We start from the raw sequence: 13,505 nt of genomic DNA, 5'->3' as shown, positions 1-13,505 counted from the left end.
CAGAGTATGATCCCTTTATTGGAAAATCCAGTGTTTATATAAGAAAATGCAGGTTCTCTGTGGAGCTATCTTAAAAATAATGTAATCTAACAGTAGTGCTCACAAAGACTATCATAGAATGTAAATCTACCATCATGTATGAATCTACCATCATGCTGCAGATTGGAACATGGTACAAATCGATCTGCAATGTGTATAAGACAGCTAATATCTATCTTCTCAGAACCAAGGAGCTTAGGGAAAAAAATTGAAATTAATCATGAAGGGAGAAACATTCCATCAGATGATACAAGGACCCTGGAGGAAAAATCCAGCAAACAAATGTTCTTTAGGAATCTGGCAACAGAGAGATACAGTTATGATTATTTTTTCCCACATAGTTGTTAATAAAAGTAGAATCATCTATAAACTATTCCAGCAGACGTGTTTACAAGTAATTTTAAAAGCACATTTCAGGAATTAAACCAATGGACTGTAAGACACACAGAATTCTTTGAACGCTGCCTGTAACCCAGGCAGGCCATGAATTTGCCAATTTTCTGCCTTGGCTTGTCAGCTGGATTATAGGCCTGCACCACCACATCTGCTTGGTACCTTCCTTACTCTACAAAATTTCAATATGGATATAGCCTTGCTCCTGAATCCCTTTACTTGAGAAATGGAATTACCTAATTTACTTAGAAGGGCATACTAAGAAAGTAGTCAATGAGTGTCTTTACCTTATCAGTTCCAGCCTCTAAATAGTGGCTTTCATGAACTTAATGTGATCACCATTCCTCTTTTGACAACCAGGGTAAAGGGTTGGGTCAACAGAAATTAAAAATCCTTTCTAGTAGGCCTTTGGATATTTAGCCCATTTTAGCAAAATTGAAGAGTCAATTTGTGAAATTTGCAGTTTGATTTAATAAGAAAGTCTTCTTTATAAATTGAAGTAATACCAACGTCTCTACCTTGAATAGTGTGTGTTTACCTGCTGCCTAGAATAAAAAAGCAAGACCTTCCAGGATCAGACCGTATATTTTTTTTAATCTTCATAGGTTTCATTGACAGCTGTGTTAGCTCATACCATTGGTCAATCATTCCTAACCTTGCCATGAATTTCACCGTTCTATAAATTTACATAGTCTATATCTTATTTGAGATTTTATTTTATTTCTGTGATATACCATGACCATAGCAACTCTTTTAAAGGAGAGCATTTACTTGGGACTGGCTTATAGTTCAGAGGTTTAGTCCATTATCATTATGATGGGAAACATGGTACCACGCAGGCAAACATGGTACTGGAGAAGGAACTTAGAGTTCTATAATCTGGATCAGCAGGCATCAGGAAGAAGAACTGTGAGCCACAGGCCGGGGTTTGAGCATATGAGACTTCAAAGCCTGCCCACATAGTGATACACTTCCTCCAACAAGGCCACACCTACTCCAACAAGGCCATATCTTCTAATAGTGCTACTTCTTATAGGCCAAGCATTCAAGCACATGAGTATATGGGGGCCATTTCTATTCCAACCACCACAATATCTCTATGCCTTCCTCATTCTTGTGAACACACATTTTAACACACACCTCAATACCACCTCTGTGATGCCTTCCCTCCTGTTTCTGTTCCCATTAGGCAGACTTAAACATTACCTGTCAAGCCCTAGTAGACACCTTCCCTTCTTTCATAGTCTCTCTCTCTCTCCTCTGTCTGTCTATATATATGTAGATATAGATATATATATAGATATATAGATATATACACACACACAAAATAACTAGACAAAGTAAGACAGATAAATATATAGATAGATGATAGATAGATATACATTTGTGTGTCTCTGTCTGTCTCTGTCTCTCCTCTCTGTCTCTCTTTCTATCTCTCTATCTCTCTCTGTCTCTCTCTCCTCTTGTGAGTGTGTGTGCGTGTGTGTGTGTGTGTGTGTGTGTGTGTGTGTGTGTCCATTATAACATCTCTCTTGTTGTATATCTTTTTCCCTTATTGTGCTTGGAACGTCTATTGAACAAATTGGAATATTATATTTCCAAGTCAATATATGATTCAGAGAAACATATGAATGACTAGTTCATTCACTGAGTTTTAATGCTCATAAATAAAAAAATAGTATCTATAACTTATTCTTTTCACTAGCTGTATACTACAGAATAGTGTATACTATGGAATAATGAACTAAAACACAATAAAACAGCTGGATTTATTTTATTGCAAGAAATGATTCAAGATTCTCCTTCATGGATGAGGAAGACAGATAGAGTAAAGCTCAGGAGTCCAGCTATGGAAGCCTAGCAATAAATCAAGTCCAGATTGGACAGAGGAGGAAAGATCAGCTGGATATTGAAGGTCACAATAGAGCAATAGGTTGACTTTGGAAAAATAAATAGGGGTTAAAAGAACAGTTACATTTCACAGGTCAGCTAGGAAACTGGTCAAGGATAAAAAGTTAACTGGAACCTTGAGTTTAAAGTTTAGCCTGGTAGACATCACAATCTCAGTGCCCTGAATGATAAATTGTTTTGCTATTCCCATTTGCTACTTTGTTATTAAGTATCTACCTGCTACAAGATCTGGTTAAAACTGGATAGATAAGGAAATAGGTAGACATCAGACAGAGGAACAGACAAGCAAAACCCAGTAGTACAGGACTGTAATCCCCGCTACCCTAGAGTCTATGGGAGGAGAACCAGAGGGTTAAGGACAACCTAGGCTACAGGGTGAGTTCCAGTCTAGCCTGAGTAATTTAGTGAGACTGTCTCTCAAGTGGTTTAGCATGAGCAAGGTCCTAGGTTCAATTCCTAGGACTGTATAAAGTACATACATTAAGGTACAAATGGGCAGATTCCTCCTCACAAGGAATTTACATTATTATCTCAGTTGACCTTTGTATCTGTACTCTATTCCTCAAGAAGAAGCCATGACTTTTTGTCCTTTACACTTTCAGCCCTGATTGAATGTCAACTATCATTTAAATGAGCTTTTTAATCAGCATCTGTGGGTGCAGCTTTTTCTTGATTAGTGACCCTGATTTCTCATTGATCCTGAAGAATCTTACATTTGCAAGGCATTTTATAGGTTGTGTTATTTTGTCTTTCCAACAACCTGCTGTAACACAAATTTCATCTTATCATATCCATAACTTGCAGTGTCTATAATGCCTACATTTTACAGACTCTGTCTAAAGTTTGTGTGCTCTAATTCTTGGGACATTTATAGAGAATAGAATATACATTGTTGTTTTCCTTCTGTGTGTTGAGTGCCAATTGTGACCCATCCTCTGAAATCTAGGACTGAATTGTAACAGTGAAAAAAAAATTTCTCAATCCTTTTGATTTTTATTTTATTCCATTGTTAACAGATTCTGCTGCTCATCAAATGAAACATCTAAATATTATTCAGTTAAACACCAACTTGACCTTGAAACATTTCTATCTTAACAAGTCTGAGCTGCAAAAGCAAACTACTTTATACGGGGCATTCATAAACACCAAAAATTTATTTTTCACCATCCTGAATGTTAGAAAGTCTAAGGTGAAGGCACCAGCAGATTTCAGGCATGGTGAGAGCAGCTTGTTTCCTCAAGTGATGCAGCCTTCTGCCTGTGTCCTCTTGTGGTTGGGGACTTACTGCAGCACTCCAGGACCTGGATAATGAGGGAATTAATCCTATTTACAAAGGTGAGGTCCTTGTGACTGGATCACTTTTTAATGGCTCCACCTCTTCATACTTTGGTGACTAGGTTTTGAAGTCAAAATGATAAGGAGACACAAGCTCTTAGATCAACAGTGTCCCAGATTGTTGTGCACTCACAGCCCATCTATTCTGCTACATTTCTCTTGAATCTACTTCTGTTCATCTTTGCCTCCTATTTTCTTACTCCAATTTTTTGGTACTTCTGATCTCTCAAGTACGTTTCAACAGACACTTTTCTACTTACACTGATCTTGAAGCATGAAATTTCTTTTCAAGGCACTTAGGAAAATGGAGGCACTTAGAATGTTCATGAACAGAATGTCTTGTGAGCAGCAAAAGTTAATGTGAGAAAAGCTGATAGAAGAGTCAGCTCATCAGAGTTTTTCCTCCTTAAAAAGCAGCTAGTTATAAGCCCTTCTTAAACAGCAAGCACAAAGCAGGTGCTCTCATTTCCCTGCTTAAAATAGACAAAATAAAACTAATAATTGACTTGTCAATTTACTGTGACTATTAATTCCCTACACACAAAGATGGCCTTTGTTAATTTAGGATGCACATTTTCTTTCCAAATATAATTATCTGACTATTCTGACTATATATAGATAAGTAATTTAAAGCCAGCTAATGATTGTTTGAGCATCTAAACTTAAAAACTGTGTAGACATTAGTAAATTATCCACTTAGAAAACCTGTAACAGTTGCATCAAAATTAATGTTAACTGATAAGTTAAATTGGACTTGTGATATTTTATGACATTTAGAGTGTGCCTTATCCATGGCTTGTAAAATACTTTCATGGTGAAGAACTTGATAAGCTTCACATAGACATAGAATATCTTTGTTATGTAAATGTATGCTGCATTAACCTAAGAAAGTAATTTGCAATTTTTTTCTATGCCATGACATTTACTAGGTGCAAGGCTCCATTGTATCAGGAAATATCCACCAATTGTGAAAATGAGGATGGAAGCATGACCAGAGATTGTAGCTTAGTAGGAGAGTGCTTTCTTGAAATGTATGGGGCCCTAGGTTCTATTTCCAGAACTGCAAAAAAGTAAAAATAATGGCTCATATTCACAAATTAAATGTCATTGACCAATAGATTCAAAATATTTGTACTTATAGCATAACAATATAATGTTGAAATCAAAATGGAAACTGACTTTCATTATGTTCTGACAGAATAATTTCCTCAATGGGCAGCAGTGGCACACGCCTTTAATCCCAGCACTTGGGAGACAGAGACAGGTGGATCTTTGTGAGTTTGAGGTCACCCTGAGCTACAGAGTGAGTTCCAGGACAGGCTCCAAAGCTACACAGACAAACCCTGTCTCAAAAAAACAAAAACAGAAAAAAAAGAAAGAACAATTTCCTAGATATGAGATTAGACTATAATTTTCAAAGCTCATTAGAATAATAATCAATTCAGTCCTCAAATGCAGAACACAGTTTGTATTCAATCTGATAATCAATCATCTTTTGAAATAGTATATGTATTTAAGTACATTTGTATGTATGATACACACATGCATGTTTAAATATTTAAGCACAAATATGCATGCCAGTGTGTGTGTGTGTGTGTGTGTGTGTGTGTGTGTGTGTGTGTGTGTGTCTGTCTGTCTGTCTATCTGCCTGCCTGCTTGCCTGCCTGCCTGTGTATTTGGGCCAGAGGTTAATGTTGGATCTTGCTGGATCTCTGTTCACTTTATTTTCTAAGTCACATTGTCTCCTTGAACCTGTAGTTCACTGATTCAGCTGGGCTAGGTAGCCAACTTGCTCCATGGATCCCCTGTTCCATCTCTTGAGCAGTAGGATTACAGACGACTCAGCACAGCTACCATATTAGTTACTTTTTTACTACTATAATAAAACCTCATGACTGACATAACTTAGAGAAAGAAGTATTTATTGAGATTTACAGTTTCAAAGGGATGAGATTCTATCACCATAGTGGCAGCAAAGTGTAACAGCAAACACTAGTCGTAATAGCAGGAACAAATGAGAAATCACATCTTCAACCACAAGCAGGCAACAGGAGAGAGCAATCTCAAAATGCTGGGAGTCTTCATACTTTCAAAAACCACCCTCAGTGGCATACTTCTTCTAGTAAGGACATCTCCAACAGCTCCCCAAACACAGTGACCAACTGAGGATTAATCATTCGAATATCAGAGACTATGGAGGAGATTTATGTTCATACCTACATACTGCCCAGCTTGTAAGTGGTTCCTGAGGATATAAATACCAGTCCTCAAAATTTGTCTAGTAAAAGTGTTAATGCTACAGAGCTATCTCCTCAGCCCTAATCAACTATTATATATGTCTATCATTTATCTATCTATCTATCTATCTATCTATCTATCTATCTATCTATCTATCTACATATCTACCTACCATCTATCTGTCAATCATCTATCATAATATCTATCTCTTCCAATTGGATGAGTCTGATGTTTTCTTAGTAATTTTCATAATCTTTGTGCTTTATGAATGTTTTCTATGTGTATGAAGGAGTTAACATGCAAATATGGGTTATTGTATTAGTAGGATTGTTAGTTTTAAGGAAGGAAGAATCTACAGCTCAGGCAAAGTGGCTCTAAATAAGGCTCTGACAACCCTTCATGGTGGTAGCTTGTGTGACACTATACTGAGAAATGAGGATGGGAATTTGACAAGAACGTGAGTCTTTTACCCTAATGAAAAGTTATTTGACCGGCTGTATTTGGTTTCCTATGGTTACTAAATAAAGTTTCTGTAAATTGGATAGCTTAACACAACCAAAATTTGTTATTTTACCACTCTAGAGTTCACAAATATAGACTTAAAGGCTTTGCCATCTCTGAATGGTTCTGGAGCCTTAGTGTCAAAAATCCCAAAGTCTATTATAAATTCTCAAATAATATTAATTTGAATCAAATTGTTACAGGTATTCTAAGAGGATGATTTGCTAATATCTACATTGTTTTAACAGCAAATCCCCAACAATAAGGTAGCTAAGAACAGTATCTTTTACATATTCTACTACATTTATAAAAACTTATTCTTAAAGACCATAGATAAGTGAGCAGTGAATTGATATTCATCATTTATCAGGGTTCTCTGTCTCTATCTGTTTGTCTGCCTGTCTTTCTATCTCTCTGTCCCTCTGTCTCTCTCTGTCTGTGTGTGTGTGTGTGTGTGTGTGTGTGTGTGTGTGTGTATGTGTGTGTGTGTGTGTGTTTCAGTGATGCTTTTACAGAAGTAATGCAGGAAATCATATACATATTTGTGTTATATATAAGTTATTTTCTTTTGCTGTCTCAATTATTATCAGAATAATTAAATAAGATAGAGTTTACTAAATTCTGAGTGTTTTATTTTCTTCTTTAAGAAAAGATATGTGTTATACTTCCTCCTGGAGTAACAAACTAACAGATTATCTTCAGTGAGTTATTGATGAGGTTTGGGTTCTATCTTAGTTATTTTTCTATTTCCGTGAAGAGACACCATGACCAAGGCAACTTTTATAAAAGAAAGTATTTATTTGGGGGCCTCATGGTCCTATAACTATCATGGAAGGGAGAATGACAGCAGGGAGGCATAACACTACAGTGGTAGCTGAGAGCTTAAATCCCATAAGCATGTGGCACCCCCCTACACACACACACAAAGAGAGAGAGAGAGAGAGAGAGAGAGAGAGAGAGAGAGAGAGAGAGAGAGAGAGATGAGAATGACATGGGCTTTTGAAATCTCAAAACCTATCAATAGAAACACATGTCCTTCAACAAACTCACACTTCTTAATCCTTCCCAAACAGTTCCACCAACTATGGAACAAGCACTCAAATATATGAGCCATTCTCATTCAAACTACCACAGGTTGCAATGTTTCTGAGATTATCTTATTCCCTCTGCATATTTAATGGATTTTTTAAACATTTACTAATGTATCCCTAAGAACAAAAGCTTTTTAAGAGACTTTTTAGAATATAACCATATCAATTTATTTCATAGTTCTTATTTATTAAGAAAATTTTTTCATTCATTTTACACACGTAGTCTTACAAGCTTCCAAATGTTTTAATTTTATGTTATTTATTTGTAAACATAATTGTACAGGCTTATGAAAATTCTCCTGATTATTTTTACAGATGAGTTTATAGACATTCAAAAGTACTCATTCATAAACATATCTTATTATGGTAATGTACTACTGGAGACTATGTCTTTTTTGTGTTTCATTTTCTTTTCAGACTTCCCAGGAAAAGAAGATACTATTTAGTAACTACAAAGAATATAAACAAAAAAATTTAATTTATTATATTTGTGTTTTAATTTTATACATCAGCCATGGGTTCCCCTGTCCTCCGCCCTCCTGCCCCTGCCCCTGCCTTCCCCCCATCCCCTCCCCTCCATTCCCATCTCCTCCAGGGCAAAGACTCCCCTGGGGATTCATTTAAACCTGGTGGATTCAGTACAGGCAGGTCCAGTCCCCTCCCTCCAGGCTGAGCATGTGTCCCTGTGTAAGCCCAAGGTTCCAAACAGCCAGCTCATGCACAATGGATATTATGTAAGAAAATAGTAAAAGTTAATTGAGTCAAACATTTTCACAGTTATTTCACAAAAATAGACAGATATTTGGTGATTATCTGGAAGTATATTATTTAAATACTTGGGACTTGCTTGCATATTTCAGAGTTTTTCTTGTTTTGTTTTGTTTTGTTTTGTTTTCCTCCATCACCTGTCTTTCCATGCTATGTTGATTCCTGAGTGTTTGAGGAACTTCTATTTTCCAGCTCATTTAAGTGAATTTCATCCTGCTGTTTTGGTCATCAAGTGAGCAAATGTGATTTGAAACAAAAGGGCATTTTATTTGTCCATGGGTGTGGGATTTTAGGGGTTTACTCAATATATTCAGGAAGTAAAGAGTAATGTGGGCTTTCTTAATAAAAACATAAAATAAGTTCTGTTGAATGTCAGTAATTCCAAGACATTTAGTGCTTGTGAATCAGTTGAAATATTTGAATAAACAAACAAGTAAATAATCATAAAGTCATCAACTTGCCATTGATTTTGTGTGTTTGTGTGTGTGTGTGTGTGTGTGTGTGTGTGTGTGTGTGTGTTTGTGTGTGTGTGTGTTTGTGTGTGTGTTGGGATTCTACTGTGCTCTAGCTGCATGAATGCACATGTGCAGTTGAGGAGCTAGACAAGTGGTCTTGCGTCTTATGTCATCAGTGTGCACACAGTCTGGGCATGCATGGCGTAGCTCCATAAGCGCACCTGAACCTTAAAGAGTAGTGATTCAGACCCATTCTCTCTCTCTGTTCTGTCCCGTCTCCCCCCACCACCATCTTTCTCTCTCTCTCTCTGCATGTGCTACTTACCTAGGCCTGGTTCTCTTGTTCCCCTGCAGCCCTCTTCCTCCTAATAAAACTCTGATATTGATATTGGGGTTTGTCATGACCTTTCCATGCAGTAACCAGTGCTGGTAACCAGCGCCACTTATCATTCTTACAGTGTGTGTGTGTGTGTGTGTGTGTGTGTGTATTTATTATGTATTTTTGCAGATGTCACAAAAGATCATCGTTTGTCTTCTGTTCACCTTAATACCTTGAGAGATGGCCTTTCACGGAAATTAGTGTTCATCTACTGGGCTAGATGGACATTAAGCCCCAGTAACCTTTTTCTGTTGTATCCATCCAGAACTGTGCTTGCAATTGCATGCATCCATGCCTGGACTTTTACTATGCTCAGGATCCTAACTCATAGGCCATCCTTATGCAACTAACATTCTTACCCACTGAGCCATCTCCCTAACCCCCAAATGATCTTCTCTTAAAAATAAAGATACTAGTTCAGTATCTCTAACAAATTTAATATACTGTTTCTTAAGTGGATGGCTAAATGGAAACCTTAGAGCCTTTCTCAGAGAAAATACTAGCAATTTAAATGTAATTAACTCAATTTTATATTTCTTTTAATATTCACCATGTTGTCCCCATACGGCTACATTTTCCATATTTTGTGTAATTTCTACTTCTAAGGAAAACTAAAAATATAATATATTTTATTTATTCTACACTAAAATAAAATATTTGATAATGAATAAGCATGTGATTATACTTTCGAATGCAACATGGTCATTAATATGTGTGTTTTCTATTTTGCTGATAGTTCAAGTGACACAAAATAAGTTAATAACAGTTATATATGAGGAGCTAGAGAGATGGTTCAGTGGTTAAGAGTACTGGCTGCTCTTCCAGTGGACCTGGGTTCAATCCCCAGCACCCACCTCACGACTGTCTGTGACTCCTGTTCCAGGGGATATGACACACACACAAACATTCATGCAGGCAAAATACTAATGTACATAAAATACAAATAAATAAATCATTTTAAAAAGTGGTTATATATGAATCTATTTTGGACTCTTATTGTGAAAGATGCCATATATAAAATAGAGTTTTTTCATCTACCCTTATACCATGTTCCAAAATAACTACAAGCAGTACTTGCAGCTAACATTGAGTGTTTACTTCTATGTCTCAAAATAACTTGCTTGAACTATAAATGTTTTTCTAGTATTGATTAAAATTTGTCTGATACTCCATTTCAATGATTTTCCATTATTATAAATGAAGATATGACTTTGTTTCAAATTCAAACTCCTGCTACACAGTTCTGCATTTCCTATCTTTCTGTTTTCCTCTACCCATCACTTATGAATACAGAAGCACTAATTAAAGTTGAGCAATTTAGTATACTAACTTTTTTTTGTTTTGCTTTGTTTGGGGAAGTTTTTTTTTTCTTGTTATAACAATTGGTTCCTCAAGCTTCCATTATTGTTTGGATACGTATTTAAGTCTGACTCATATTCAAGACTTCTCACAGATTTTAGTTGCCCTTAATTGCTCAACATTATGTGTAAAATATTTTAAAAGGTGCTTGACAGCTTTTTACAGTCTATTGGCTATAGGTATCATAGTTTATTTTTCTGGTTAGTTTGGGAAAACCTTTGCTGTAAGTATCTTTACTGTCTTTGATCTTGTATTGATCAGATTTTCAAAGAATGGTCCTCTTGTATTCTCCCAGACTGCATATGAGCAATGTGAAGAATTCCACATGTAGCATAAAAATGTATTGTCAGCTTCACTACATGTCTTGTATTGCAGAGGCTCATTCAACCTGTATAGGAAATAAATGAATAGCCTCTGCCAAAAGAGAGAGGGGAACTAAGAGCCAACTGATTGTTAAGTGTTCCGTTCCTCTTGCTTCCATCTTCATCCACTCTACCTTCAACAGACAATTTTTCTCATCAATTCTTGAGCCTTTCAGGAGTTCTACTATAATAATCCAGTTGCTTCTTTGCTTCAGTCTTTGAGGGATCAAGGTTCAGGTGATTTGGGGTTTTGATTTTGGTTGTTTGGTCTGAATTTTAGCTTGTAAGTGTATTGCTAATTAATATAATAAACATTATGTTTCGTTTTGGCATTTCAATCAAATTTTCTTCTTGCTGATTCTCCTTCCCACCTCATCCCTTTTCTGTGCTGTAGCCTTCCATCCCCTGTAGCAATCCTCTTTCATTTCACATGGATCCTATTACAATCTCCTCCTCAACACCTTTTCCCCTTCTGTGGTCCTTTTCCTACTTTCATATATTATATATACATATAAACATTAAAAGCTAGGATCCCCATTCAAATCTTTTAAGTGAGTTCCTATATAATAATTTCTAGGTTATATATTCTATTTTCTTTTTTCTGCCTTCTTTACCTTTCTATTATGGATTTATGCCTAATGAAGTATCTCTTCATTCATATGCCCATATATCTTTGGAAGAAAAATAAATCTTATTTCTGTTAAATCTACCTTTGGTACATAATAATCTGCTTTTGATAGGAAACTGGTTCCTAGCATTTTATAAAATGCTGGAAGAAAAGTAAACTGTCAATAACTCTTCATGGAATTTAAGCAACAATTATAACACTATATTTGCTACTCTGACGCCATTGCAAATTAAACTGAACCTGTCATGCTTGCTATTTTTGACATGCTATGGATAGCATGTGTGTGTGGTGTATTTAATGAGAAGATTCCACAATAGGCTCAGGTATTGGAAGCACTATTTGAGAAAGTGATGCAGCCTTGCTAGAAGTATGTCCAAAGGAGTCGGCTTTGAGAGTTTATTCCCTTGACTCGCTCATATTCCACTCTCTCTGTTTTCTATTTGCATTTGAATATGTGGTCTCTCCGCCCGTCTAATGCCTGTTAAAATGTTTCCCCTACCATTAGGGACTCTACTTTTGCAACCACAGGCTAAAATAAATTATTTCTTCCTTAAATTGCTTTTTTAGAGTATTTTATAATAGCAACAGAAAAATAAACAATAGAATGAGTGACAGTCATTTTTAATTATCCCAAGAATAATTGCAGTCCTGTTGATAAGTCTTGTCTCTGGTCACTTTTTTAAATACACATAACATAGAAGTATAAAAATTAGTTTTTTCCCTTTATTTTTTATGTGGTGGATGAAGTCAACCATTCTTGTTATATAGAAATTATTGATAAGTAATCTTATTTAGCTAACAATTTTCTTAACATTTTATCTTAACTGTCTAGTATGATACTAAGCTTATTAATGTAATGTAAAGATTTGGCAAGGAGCACTATTCATATGCAAAACTCACTATCTAGAATATTTGGTCTGCATTGCAAGAAAACCAATACAACATATTATAAACAGCTGTTATTTTTGTTTAAAGTTTTAATATATTATGAATATCAGAATGAAAATAGAATCTATTGTGTTAATTCTTTAGAACCCAGGCATTTTCTACACTTGAAACAATAGTACCCTGGAACTGGCTATAAATAGATCTTGCTGAGATCTGCTTTTCATCAATCATTTTATCCTGTCAAACAAGGGACTTCTCTTCTATTCAGGTTCTCATCCATTTATAAAGATTTAATTTCAGCTTGCAAATTCAATTTTATTCTTTATTGCTGGAGTAAGAGATTTCCTCGTTTTGATCTAGTTTACAGATTTATAGAGGGCTCAGTGTGAAAATGACATACATACAGATATCATTCAGGGCAGCATATCATTTCAGCTGCAAAGGCTACTGTGTGTGCCCATTTGTGTATATGTTTATGAACATATGAATGATAATATAGTATGATGGTATCCTAGTCCATTCAGAAGGCTATAATAAATTATAATAAGTGGTATGGTTTATAAATAGCAATAGTTTATTTCTTCTAGTTCTGAAGGCTGACATCCTAGATTAAGGCATTGGACAGTAATCTAGCAACAGCCCAGTTTCTGATGCATAGACTGCCCTTCTTGATATGACTTCACACAGTAGAGTTGGCTCTCTTCTGGGCCTCTTTTATGTGGACAATATTCCCTTTCATGACAGCTCTGGCAATATGACCCAAACACTTCTCAAAGCTTATTTTCTCATACTACAGCATTTGACATTAAGATTTCAAGATAGGAACTTTGATGGGACCAACGTTCAGGCTCTAACAGGTGGGTGAGGATAGAAACTTTTAAAGCATGGTACAAATAGATGTCTTTAGGGACACAGTATGTGGAATAGTTATATATGTGTTTCAGAAATGGACAGAGCTCCTTCAGGGACCATTGAGTTTGAGACTCAAATGTGAGGATAATTTATCCAGGTGGAAGAGTATACACCATAACAAAAATTGGTATCAGCAAAAACCTATGTATATCAATAAATCTGAAGGGCTAGAGTAAATAAATCCTCTGGAATAAAATTAATGAAAATTCACCCCTGGTCTATCTGTGGCAATAACTAATATTGACT

At 35.9% G+C, this 13,505-nt stretch overlaps 1 protein-coding gene across 1 annotated transcript in view; it reads left to right on the top strand.

Moving 5' to 3' along the window:
* Positions 1-13,505, top strand: part of Il1rapl1 (interleukin 1 receptor accessory protein like 1) — a 1,249,069-nt gene that overhangs the window by 967,850 nt on the left and 267,714 nt on the right. The window lies entirely within an intron of this gene.

Source organism: Onychomys torridus, chromosome X (genome assembly GCF_903995425.1).
Source record: "Onychomys torridus chromosome X, mOncTor1.1, whole genome shotgun sequence".
NCBI classification, from domain to species: domain Eukaryota; kingdom Metazoa; phylum Chordata; class Mammalia; order Rodentia; family Cricetidae; genus Onychomys; species Onychomys torridus.
Note: the sequence above shows the minus strand (reverse complement) of the source record. Positions and strands in the feature narration are given on the sequence as shown.